We start from the raw sequence: 13532 nt of genomic DNA, 5'->3' as shown, positions 1-13532 counted from the left end.
ATCTTTTCAAATCCACATCATCATCCTTTCATCTCATTGGGGCTGTGTGCATATGCCATGTGGAACCTTACAAATAAGGAATTAACGATGGTCTTCTGTGAAGTACTATTTATTGTGTCTCACTATGATCTTAAATGTGTACTCATTAAAAGAAGTATTTACTTGGACTAGGCTTATTCATGATGTATGAAATTGCTTACTAATCTGTTAAAAAGTTGCCTTTGTAGAAAATCGTTTATCAATTTATTAAAAGTTACCTTGTATAAAATTTCTCGATAATTTATAAAAAGAAGATCTAGTGCCAAAACTTCTTCACACATACACAATTATAATCTCTGTTTTAGTGGTCGTGTAATTTTTCTCAACACTAGTATTGAACTACTTGTAAAATGTGGTCCACTAAAATTTGAGAAATACTAAATTAAACATAAACTCTATCTCCTAGTTGATGTGGGTTTCCCATGACAATTCACCCTTGAACTTCCTCTTTGGAGGTAAGCCATTGATGATCTTAATTTTTGAAAAGTCTATGGCAATGGCATGCCTAGAGCACATAAGGCCTAGCACCATTCCTGCATCAACCTTGGACTTGCTTTTTCTTGAATTAAGGAATTTTTTCTTTACTTGAGGTAGGCCATGCTAGTGTATACAATCTCCAAAACCTTTCTCAATTTACTTTTCGATTATTCATATTATTGAACTTTATAATTTTGGGATTAGCACTTGCCATAGAGGCATCGACACTTGTAAACCACAAAACTTCCTACTCTTTCCACAAAATCCTCCATAAAAGGAATGGTGATTGGTCCATATAGTTAGCTTCTTGTTCTTCTTCAAACAATGCACCCAGTTTGTGTGATCAATCTTATGGAAGAAGCATGAATTATGTAGATTTTGGAATAACATCACCAAACCTTCTGCCTTATCTAGCAATCTATTTACCTTGGGGAAATATATTATAAGCTAATGTAAGTAACCTTTGCATGAATGAGTGTCTTGAACTGATTGAATGCATCAATAGAGCTAAGTTTGATGATGACATGAATTATGCACCATTCTTGCTTTCTCTCACAATAACCTTTAGTATTTTTTAGCTTTTATGCAGCTTTTGTCAAATGTAGCAATCTCTTATCCTTGCATTGGTTGCTCATAAAATTTAGCGAGTCACTCATTTTTAATCTAGTTTTGTAACTTGCACTGAGTGCGTCTCTCATTATAAGTCTTTTGGTTCCGAGCAATCCAAATGCAGTGTACGTATTAAAGCAAGCAAGCCCATATTGGCACGGTTTCATTTCAAGAGTTTCAAGAGTGTACTTAATGAACTTTATCCAAGTGTGTCTTGGAGCTTATGTGGGTCATTTATACAAGTGAAGTATTTCTTGCATTGATTTGGTCCTTGGGGTAAGCCCTATACAATGCCTTCTAGTAGTTTGTCAGTGCTTCCTAGCACTGATATAGTGCTTTCTATAATTATCACAATGCTAGTTGCATCATTATATCGTATTAGAGGAGGTAGTCCAAAACCCGAGTAGCTAAAATCGAGCAATCTCTCAATGCAATCCAATCCAAAAAACCAAGCAAGTAGGCCAAAAAAAGATTGTGCAAATAAATTTTAATTGCATCTACAAGGAAATAAATTTCTTGCCCATATCACATCTTGCAATTGAAATCCTCCTTGTTGGTTTTAACTTTTGACTTACATTTTTTTATATAGGTAGTATCGCTTCCTTTCATCCAAAGAGAATCAGACAATCTATGATATTATCATGGTATTCTCACTCAAAACATTTCTTATACATCTTGACATTCATGCAAGTATTAAAAATCTAGACATTCATGCAAGTGTTAAAAATCACACACAAGTCCATTTGCATAGGTTATGTAAATTGTTATGCTTAGGAGCCTCTCGAAAAGTTGTTCATCTCACTATCGCATTAGAAATACAAAAGAAAAAAAGCTTTTGATTACATATTCTTGGCCTTAAATATATACATGTTGTGACTCACATGCTACTCCACATTGCACTCATCATCCACAAATAAATTGCACATGCTACACCTCTCAACCTTGTTCCCATTATATCTACTATCTTTTAACGTTGCTCTTGCCATTTATTTAGTGTAGCCAGGCAATGTACTACATCCAAAGATACATTTCATAAAAAATTTAGGCATGCTATATTTCAAAGGAACATGGTCTACACATAGGATATGTGGATTTCACAAAACTCACATGACTACCACAATCATAAAGAATGTTAATATCAAAGAAAATCTAAAGTGTAAATATTCATAATAGGAATCGCACTAGTCAAATGGATTATTGCTAGGAGTCGTAACATAATCGTCACCCTTATCTCTTCTCCATATGCACCACTGTATTCACTAATGTAGCAGCATGATCAAATGAGAAGCATGCCTACAGCTTAGCCTAGGGGGAGTAATCCCACATCCCATATCTAACACCATTTTTCTAGGAACACACAATAAACTCAAAATGCATAAGCAATGAAACATGCAAACCTTTCTAGCCATCCTTAAAAGGTTGAGCTGAGAGGGGTATCACAGTCGTGGGCAATGGAAGGTAGTTTGTCCACAAACCATTACTATGCTTGGAAGGGTATCACAATCATGGTGGGAGATTGGAAGTTATCACAATCATGGGTTGTATGTCCACAAACCATTACTGTGCTTGATGTGATGCCTTTAAGAATAAGACTTTGAGACCCAACAAACATGGATGGGGTTTTCCCAATTCGACATACAAACACCAACATGGAGTAGTGCAACTGAAAAAAGTATTAAAGAGAACCCCAACAACTTATTTCTAAGCCAAAGTGAATAAATGGTATGCATCTAGCTTTAATATTTTTATAAAAAAGCTATTGATATGTGTCTTTGGGCAGGAAAGCTATATACGTGTTTTGTTGTTAATTGTAGATATTGAGCATGGATTAAGAATACTTGGCTATGGTTTTTTAAATCTATAGGCTCACCCCTTCCCTATCGGTAGAAGGAGTATAACACTCTGGAAAAATCCAAAAGGAGAAGCATGTATATTAGTGGGAGTCTCCTACGAGGTTAACTAGAATAGTTCCCTTTGAGGGAGAGGAGAAGTGGGCTGCTCACTCATCTATAGAGGATGTTTGCAATGCTACACATATAGTCATCGCGCATTACTATAGGCATCTACTCTCCATGCCCCTTGTCATATCCATATACAAGGTTGTCATGGATGATGATGCGCATGACAACCTCTAGGCCTTAAATGAAAATGTAGAGTTTGATCCATGTGATGCAAGGACCTATTGATCAAATACATTATATCTTATTTGATAATCATTTAAACATTAATACTTGGAATAGGGATAATTAAAACCAACCATAGTCATACTTATAGGCATTTACTCTCCATGCTCCTTGCCATATCCATATGCAAGGTTGCCATGCATGATGATGCACATGACAATCTATAGGCCTTAAACGCAAATGTAGAGTTTTATCCATGTGATGCAAGGGCCTATTCGTTAAATACATTGTATATTATTTGATAATAATTTAAACTTTATTACATGGAATAGGGCGAAAACCAACCATCCATTATTAGCAAGGTTAACAACTACAAAACAACCAAACTTTGCTTCAAGTGGCCCTCCACTAATGTTATATATGTAGACACTCCACCTCCAATCTCAAATTATTGGCTACTAAAAAAATCCAAAAAAACAAAGTCAATGGACCACCTAACCTTTTTTCCCTTCCTCACATACTCTCTTTGTGAGTAGGCAATGGGTACAAAGAATTCATGTAGGCAATGGGTACAAAGAATTCATGTACTTTTGGGTACGTTATATGCCCAAGGTAAAATTATCTCCCATAGGCATTGCCTACTCTCTTTGTGAGTAGGCAATGGGTACAAAGAATTCATGTATCTTTGGGTACGTTATATGCCCAAGGTAAAATTATCTCCCATAGGGATATATTTCCAAAGCAAGTATCCATAGAAGAGAGTGGGACCATGACCTGTTTTAATGTTGGAGGAGAGTGGTGTGCAATCTATATAATGGGTGACAACCTTTGCCACTTTTCCAAGACCTATTTAAAAACAATTTACTTTTATAAAGGGTGACAACCTTTGCCACTTTTCCAAGACCTATTTAAAAACAATTTACTTTTATAAAGGGTGACAACCTTGCCAATTTTCCAAGATCTATTGAAAAAAAACAATTTATTCTTACATGCAACATTAAGGTAAATAATATGCTTCATAAATGAGTGGAAATGACATAACATAATGTCGTCCACTTTCTATGTATCCGAGTTTTATAGTATGTGGTGCAGGTTGGTGTAACACACATGCTTTATACATGGTAGTATAGTGTCTACACTCAATAACACACATGCTTTTTACAGGGTAGTATAGTGTCTACACTCTAATAACACACATGCTTTTTATAGGGTAGTATAGTGCCTACACTTGTGTCTAGACTCTAATAACACACATGTTTTTTAGAGGGTAGTGCAGTGTCTACACTCTAATAACACACATGATTTTAAGAGGGCTATTCCTCCTTCATCACATAAATCTACTCCATAAAATATAGCCTTTATATTTTAAAACTCAAAATCTTTGAAATACCTTCTCATGTATTCTATAGTTTCGATTGTCCTCGTTGGGGTACCACCAAGGATGGGACATGCCAATGACCACACAAGTCATCAAATATGGTTCATGAATGTATTTCTACCTTCCCAAGAAAACCTCCCTTGCATGCCAACATTATCATAAAAGTGAGGCAAATAGATTTTTTTGATATTAAAAAGCCCTTGCTTGATATAATAAAGAAAAGAACGCATTCACATTGTGAATTCATATTGAAAGTGTATTTCCCTTTGTACTCTATATCTCCTCTAGGCATGTGGTCAATATCTTTCATTACTTTGTTGCCTTTAAGAAAAGGCAACTAAATTAGCTTATTATCCATTCTAACCTTTTCCAAGTCTATGTGCTTTAGTTTTTCTAGAGTCTTGCATATTGAGATATCGAGCTCAAATAGTGTTGCGGACATTAATGACCCGCCTGGGTGATAGTTTCTACACTTATGCCATTGGCACGGTTGGTAAGATTATGGTTGATATGACACTAGTGGATGACAGGCTATAGCCACTCTGGAGTACTAACGTTATGGGATAGTTATAGCTCTAACTCATATAGTTCGGTTCACACTATGGACCGACCATTGTAAGTTATAGTAGGAGAGTACTCTCCTATGGACCGACCATTGTAAGTTATAGTAGGGGAGTACTTCCCCTTATAGTATCTACTCTTATCTCTTCATGTTAAATGGTTGTAGAGAAGAGAAGAAGATAGAAGAAAATTCATTCATCCATCTCTCTCTTGTGTGTTGCTCTCTCTCTCTTGTGTGTGTGTGTGTGTGTGTGCATGCGCGCATGCGCCTGCACGCACACTGATAAGCGAAAACCCAAGAGAGGCTCACATTGCCTCTATAACCAAGGGTCACACCAAACACCTCAAAAAAACACCAAGGTCCTTGCCAAACACTTGTACCAACACATGGACACAATCTTCCCTCCACCACCATAAGTGTAAGCCAACACTCAGCAATTCAAACCAGCACAATCCATGCAGCCGAGTTAATATTGCATATAATAGAAATGAACTTCAAAAACACAAACATCCACCCTAGACATCTTCTAAACCAACATGTTTCTCATACATCTACTCAACCATGGAAAAGAAACATCACCATGATAGCCAATAACAATTCACCACTTTCTATCTTGTGTAAAGCCGGGATAGACCTTAACCAAAATAGCACATCATGCTGCTTAGAGTGCTGGCAACTCCAGTATACCGCTTCCACTTCACAAGACTTCAAAGGCCTCCAATCCAATTGGACTTTGTATAGCCTTCACGATAGTAGAGGAGTCATAAAAAATGCCAGAATACTGAGCATGTTCTCTTGAGGTCGAGTGATACCATCTCCAAGAAGACAATGCTGCATAATTTTTCAAACACCCCCCCAACTTCCTCAAGAACTGCACTACGCCTTTCTTCTCTCCGAACTTCCATTTGTGGCAAATGTGCATGATGAGGCATGTAGCTCTCAACCACCACTTGTGATGCATCGAGATGGCCAACTTCCCACTTATCCACATGTCATGCAGCCGACCTTAAGGCTTCCATTTCCTCATTTTCTCTAAGGTATAAAACCTTAGTAATCAATTTTTTAATTCTAAGCTACAAGCGCTTGTTCTTCCCACGGCCATTCCCTTCCATACTTGGGCCATTCCCATAGGAGTGGTTCACATGGGATAACCTGACCAGCCTCGTCCAAAACTCTGCGATAATTTTGCATCAAGCCAACACGCCATCCATGCATGCCACTCCTTTGCCAACTGAGTCGAGCATGTGACCATCCATATGCCTTCATCTGGTAACCAAAATAAAACCTAGCTTATTCGTACCATCACCACATAGTGTGACCCTCGCCCCCAATGGCCTATCATTTGTTGAAGACCAATACTTATCTGTGGAGACCTTTGAAGTCAAGTGAAGGAAAGGAAGCAGATTAATGTCATCACTTCCCAGCTATCATACACAAGCACAACAAGAATTTATGCTATAGATATTTACAAAATGTCAAAATGCAAGGTGCATAACACACATCCTAGCAAGCCACAAATCACACACTCGAGGCAGCCCTTTTGAGCTAGGTTGGGCATTTCCCTATCCCTAAAACATATATACATGATTTTTATTTTATTTTATTTTTGAGCCTGACATATTTTGCCCACCCCCCAGCCTGCTAGAGCATTCATGCTCAGTGCAAAGTGTCTGTGACCCTCCACCTGGATCAAATGGCCAATGTGAACTAGCCCAATCTGGCATCCACAAAAAACAATCCAATCCTCTTGGATCAGATACCAACTATCCTTGAAATCTTTTCAATATCCTTCAATACTCATGCACATTCCAACTTTCACTTAGATCCCAAGTCCAAGCATCATCTTGATATGCATCTGGCTCTTGCTAGCCTTGAAAAAAATTCTGGCCCAAATCCGCTTCATTCAAACACCATTGAGCTCATATTGCCCACTCTAAAGCTACAATTAGTAGCATGTTCATCAAGACTTTACACAACCATTGCTTCATCAAAAAGTCTAGATCCGCCTTTCTCGCATCCACAAGTATGCATACATTGCTCTCATCCAAACCATCATTCAAGTTAGCAATATCTCCACAATCCCCTTGCTTACCCTACTCCTGCTTGATTGACCACGATGCTTCTTGTATACGTACCTTAGTCTCTGTCCTTTGAAATAGCATCTCCATTTCCAAACCAATCCTCCCTGGTTGCTCCTTGGTGACACTCTCTGTCTCCCAGTTGTCTTCATTTGTAGTAGTTGCATCCACATCAATCAGCTCATCAATCACCATCTCTTCAGCATTTTTCAAATTGCCCACCCCCTAGCATCTTCTTCATCCACCATCAGCTCAACAACAACGAGCTCCTTGTTCTCTTTAGTTATGTCTTCATGTCCGGCATTAATGTCACCAATTCATTCCTCCATATGCTCATGCATCACTGCTTCTTCTAGATTTTCTTCCTCCATCACACCCCTCCTCCCCTTACATAGGGCTACAGCATCAGTAAGGTTTTCGATAGCTTCATGTACATTAGCACAAGATAAATTTGGCAAGGCTTCAATCTTCAAGTGTTCGATTGGCATAGGCACTTCTTATGGCAAATCCTCTTCCTTTTTTATGGTAGCATCACAAATAGCTTCGTCTTGGACACTGCTCTTAATGGAGACATCACTCCTGGCTGTCCTGGCATCTTCAAGATCTTCAACTTGCATCAAATACACTATAGAGAAACCTCCTTCTCCTTTACCTACATAGCTTCATTATCCTTATTTGGTTGTACCTATTTGTCCATCTTAGCAAAGAGACTTGGCGGTACATAGTACGTGTCCCTTTCAACCTATTGGCACTTGCTATGTGCATGCTACATACTTCCATCCAGTTTAATCAAATTTACATCAAGACTTAGAGGACCTTACCTTGTCACCAATTTCCACTCCAAACTCCTCTTTTTTCTACAATTTCCATTCTTTCTCTCTTGCTATCTTCACTGCCTCTTCAAAAGTTGATGGCTGCTTCAAATTCACCTTTAACCATAGCTTCTTTGCCAAACTAGCAACAATAAACATGCTTTTCTTCAACATAGCAAGAAGGATCTGATTTCCCAAAGAAACACACCAATGGTTCCATAGCTTATTGAATTCTTGCACAAACATTTCAACCCTTTGATTTTCCTTCTACTTTAATCCATTGATTTCTTGCCACAAAATCTTGTCAAAAGTGCTTCTCTCACTCACTCTACTGTTACAGCTTGGGATGGATCAAATAGTGCTTCTTGTGCTCGAGGGGTTCAGTATAAGTAAACCCTCTGTATCACATGCGTTCAAGGCCTATTTTAAAAATCCCTTATATTTGAATTTTTCATGAATAAAACATACCCTTTTTCTATAAAAACATAATGCCGGGATCAGACCTTGACCAGAAAAGCACATCATGATGCTCAAAGTGTTGACAACTCCAACACACGGCTTCTACTTCACAAGACTTCAAAGGCCTCCAATTCGGTTGGACTCTGTACCTTCACGATAGTAGAGGAGTCATAAAAAATGCCAGAATATTGAGCATGTTCTCTTAAGGTCGTGAGATACCATCTCCAAGAAGAAGATGCTTTAGACTTTTTTGAACTCCCCCCCAACTTGCTCAAGAACTGCAGCCCACCTTTCTTCTCTCCAAACTTCCATTTGTGGCAACTATGCATGCTGAGGCACGTAGCTCTCAATCACCACTTGTGATGCATTGAGATGGCTAGCTTCCCACTTATCTACACATCATTTCATGCAGCCGACCTTAAGGCTTCTATTTCCTCTAAGGTATAAAGCCTTAGTAATCATTGTTTTGATTCTAAGCTACAAACGTTTGTTCCCACCGTCATTCCCTTCCATACTTGGGCTAGTCCATAGGAGTGGTTCACATGGGATAACTTGACCAGCCTCGTCCACAACTTCGCAATAATTTTGCATCAAGCCAGCATGCCATCCATGCATGCTGCTCCTTTGTTGCCATCTGAGTCGAGCATGTGACCATCCATATGCCTTCATTTGGTTACGAGAAAAAACCTGGCTTATTCGTACCACCACCACATAGTGTGACCCTCGCCCCAATGGCCTATCATTTGCTACTTCCAATACTTATCTGTGAAGACCTTTGAAGTCAAGTGAAGGGAAGGAAGCAGATTAATGTCATCACTATCCAACTATCATACATAAGCACAACAAAAATTTATGCTATAGATATTTACAAAATGTCAAAATGCAAGGTGCATAACACACATCCTAGCAAGCTACAACTCACATATTTTTCCCACCCCCAGCCTGCTAGAGCAGTCATGCTCAGTAGTAGTAAACCGTCTGTGACCCTCCACCTAGATCAAATGGCCAATGTGAACTGGCCCAATCTGGCATCCATAGAAAAAAATCCAATCCTCCTGGATCAAATACCAACTGTCCTTGAAATTCTTTTAACATCCTTCGCCGCTCATGCACATTCCAACTTTCATTTAGATCCCAAGTCCAAGCATCATCTTGATATGCATCATCTTGATATGCATATGGCTCTTGTTGGCCTTGAAAAAAATTATGGCCCAAATCCACTTCATTCAAACACCATTGAGCGCGTATTGCCCACTCCAAAGCTACGGTTAGTAGCATGTTCATCAAGACTTTAGACCACCATTACTTCATCAACAAATCTAGATCCACCTTTCCCGCATCCACAAGTATGCATACATTGCTCTCATCCAAACCATCATTCAAGTAAGCAATATCCCCACAATCCCCTTGCTTGGCCTACTCCTGTTATATTGACCTCCATGCTTCTTGCCTACGTACCTTAGTCTTCGTCCTTTGAAATAGCATCTCCATTTCCAAACCAATCCATGGTTGCTCCTCGGTGACACTCTCTATCTACCAACTATCTTCATTTGTAGTAGCATCCACATCAATCGCCATCTCTTCAGCATTTTTCAAATTGCCCACCCCCTGGCATCTTCTCCATGCACTTCATCATCCATCAGCTCAACAGCAAACGAGCTCCTTGTTCTCTTCAGTTATGTCTTCATGTCCGCCACCATCAATGTCACCAAGTTATTCCTCCATATGCTCATGCATAACTACTTCATCTAGATTTTCTTCCACCATCACACCCCTCCTCCCCTTAGATAGGGCTACTTCATTGGTAAGGTTTTCAATAGCTTCATGTACATTAGCACAAGATAAATTCGGCAAGGCTTCAATCTTCAAGTGTTCGATTAGCATAGGCACTTCTTCTAGAAAATCCTCTTCCTTTTTTATGGTAGCATCACAAATAGCTTTATCTTGGACACTGCTCTTGATGGAGACATCACTCCTAGCTTTCCTCGCATCTTCAAGATCTTCAACCTGCATCAAATGCACTGTAGCAACCTCCTTCTCCTTTACCTACACAGCTTCATTATCCTTATTTGGTTGTACCTATTTGTCCATCTTAGAAAAGAGACTTGGGGGTACATAGTACATGCCCTTTTCAACCTATTGGCACTTGCTATGTGCATGCTGCATATTTCCATCCACCTTAATCAAATTTAATCAAGACTAAGAGAAGCCCTTACCTTGTCATCAATACATGAGTAAGGGCATTTCCATCTCTTTCCTTCTTTGATTTTGGAGCAACACCTCCGGTAGCTGTGAGAGCTACAGTAGAGAAGGAAGTCATTGTTCCCCTGGGTAAAGGAAGAAGACCATATTGTGTGTAACTAACTAGGTTAACTAAATTTTTACACATTTTGGCATGATTCATGTACGTTTTGGGTCCCATTTTGGCTCTGCAAGTTTTTTGCCAACACAATAGGCACTCTTTGAAGTGTTGATTTTGACTCTCTATGTCCAATTTATGGCTCGGTACAAAGTTATAGCAAAAATTTAGTTGCAGGATAGTATATGCAGAGAATATAAGTGTTGCAAGTGTTGGCAGATGTATGTCTATATATGAGTGGTTTGCATACAATGACATTATAAAAACATATTTACAGTACCATTGTTGAAGGTTATAGATTTGTTGTAAGTGTAGAAAGTTTTCTGCAAGTACTGTTTAGTAACTTGTTATAAGTAAAATTGTTTAATAGTCTCACATATTGTGAGTAAGAAGCTGGACGAGAATAACTTCCCAGCGTGGAAGTTCAAGATGACCAATTTTCTTGTGGGAAAAGGATATTGGGAGTTTATCCTACTAGGTGATGAAAAGGAGCTAGAGATTGGTGAAGAAAATCCCACCCCTTAACAATTGTAGACATATAAAGCATGGCATGAAAAAGACAAAAAGGTGCTATATTAGAGTGTAAGAGACTCTCTGATTGTGTATATATAGGATCCATAAATTCCCAAGGAGGCTTGCGACACCTTGGTGAAGATGTATATAGCACAAATACTCCAGATAGAAGATACAATTAAAGCAAGGGCTGCATAATGTGACCAAAGGAAAATTGAGTAGAAATGATTATTCGGTAAAGGTTAAAGAGCTTGCAAATGCCTTACTTCAATTAGATTACAATAGGATGATGGTGATATAGTTTTGATGATCTAGAATAGTCTTGGCAAGGAATACATCCAATTTTAGACTTCCCTGATTTTTTAGGAATTCTCATCCGTGAGGAGATAAATATTTGAAAAGGTTTATTCTTTGGAAATTAAATGTGTAGGCTTTCTTCTTACATATATGTAAAGGAAGAGGGAGATCATCATACATAGGTCGAGGTGGAGGTCATTTTGAAAATAGAAATAATGGGCAACAATAACAATAGAAATCAAATGTAAAAACAAATGAAAGAGACCACTTTTGAGATAGGGAAAGCTAGCTAGAGGACCGAGATGGTTGGTAAAAAAATCAAAACGCAAATAGCATAGTGCTATTATTATGGCAAACTAGGGCACATAGCAAAGGAAAGTTATAAAAAGCAGAATGATATTAAAAGTGGAAAGTTATAGTAAGGCAACTATGCTTCATCAAGTAAACTGGGTGGTGATAATAGAAGCAAAATAAAGTACTTGGTAGATACATTTTATATACTAAATATTACAAAAAACTTAGTTTCTGTTGGACATATTGTTGAGTAGGGTCTGCAAAGGGAGGTTCAATCCTCAAAGGTATTTTGTGGAAGAATTTGAAAATCAGTGTCACTTGATTGCAAAGGATAATAGAAATGGTAGGATATTTACTTTGAATGTGAACATACCTAAGGTGAAGGCAGCCATGTTTTTGCACATGTGTTGTAGATATTGATATATAGCACAAGCGTGTTGGTCATGTGAATATACAACAAGCTCAAGTCTATGCAGGTCCAAAATATTATTTTTGGTTTGTCGAAGTTTAAGGTTGATAGTATGCATAAAGTATATAAAGCAAGCTAGTTTGATAAGCAGGCCAAACATGCTTTCTCACATGAAAAGCACGTCAGTGTAAGGTCATTAAGTGCTATACATTCGAATGTATGGGGACCGACCAAGACTGTAATAATTGCACGTTGCAAGTATTATTTTACATTCATTGATAATCACACTAGAAAAGTGGGGGATTATTTCATGAAGGAGAAAGTGAGGTGTTCGTTCACTTTCAGAGATTTAAAGTCTTGGTCAAAAAGGAAAAAGGCATGCAAATAAAATGCCTAAGAGAAGATGGTGTGGGAGAGTATTTCTCCAATGAGGTTAGTGATTTCTTAAGAACGCAGTGAACCAAGAGATAGTTCACATGTAGGTACACTCTTGTTAATCCCATTTTGAGGTTAACTTAGCATCTCTCCACTACATGGGTGGATGCATGGTAAGGTGGAATCGAAACCTATGTCCTAGACATGGCTTTTAAACTGATTTTTAGACATTTGAAAAAGTTATTTTCTTCCATATTTTGTACAATTGAAAAGCCTAAAAACAAAAACAATTACAAGCAACTCGTGGTGCACTCCTTTCGCCACCTCTCCCACGTCTCTCTCTCTCTCTCTCTCTCTCTCTCTCTCTCTCTCAGCCACACGCTTCACCATGGGTTCAGCAGCCAGAGCTAGATTGACACGGGGATATGCAGCATTGGCTATGCTAGAGAGACAGTGTCACCAGGCGCAGCAGCGGTATGGGCGCCAGGCCTTGCTACCCATTGGTGGACACAGATAGAGAGACCACAGGCCCTCATGATGGCACGCATGATACGCAGCAAACCGTCAGTACCTCATGACATTATCCGAGCAGAGTTTGTTGCGCCTCCTATGATGGTAGAGGCCATATTTCAGCCTATATGCCTGCTAGACAGATTCAGAGAGATGCCACAGGACAGATTGTCATACAGAGCTTTTGAGGCATCTAGACAGCTGGCTGAGGCAGGAGACAGAGGATCATGGTATGCAC

This window comes from Cibotium barometz, chromosome 30, assembly GCF_041138505.1.
Source record: "Cibotium barometz isolate CiBa-2024 chromosome 30, ASM4113850v1, whole genome shotgun sequence".
NCBI lineage: Eukaryota > Viridiplantae > Streptophyta > Polypodiopsida > Cyatheales > Cibotiaceae > Cibotium > Cibotium barometz.
Note: the sequence above shows the minus strand (reverse complement) of the source record.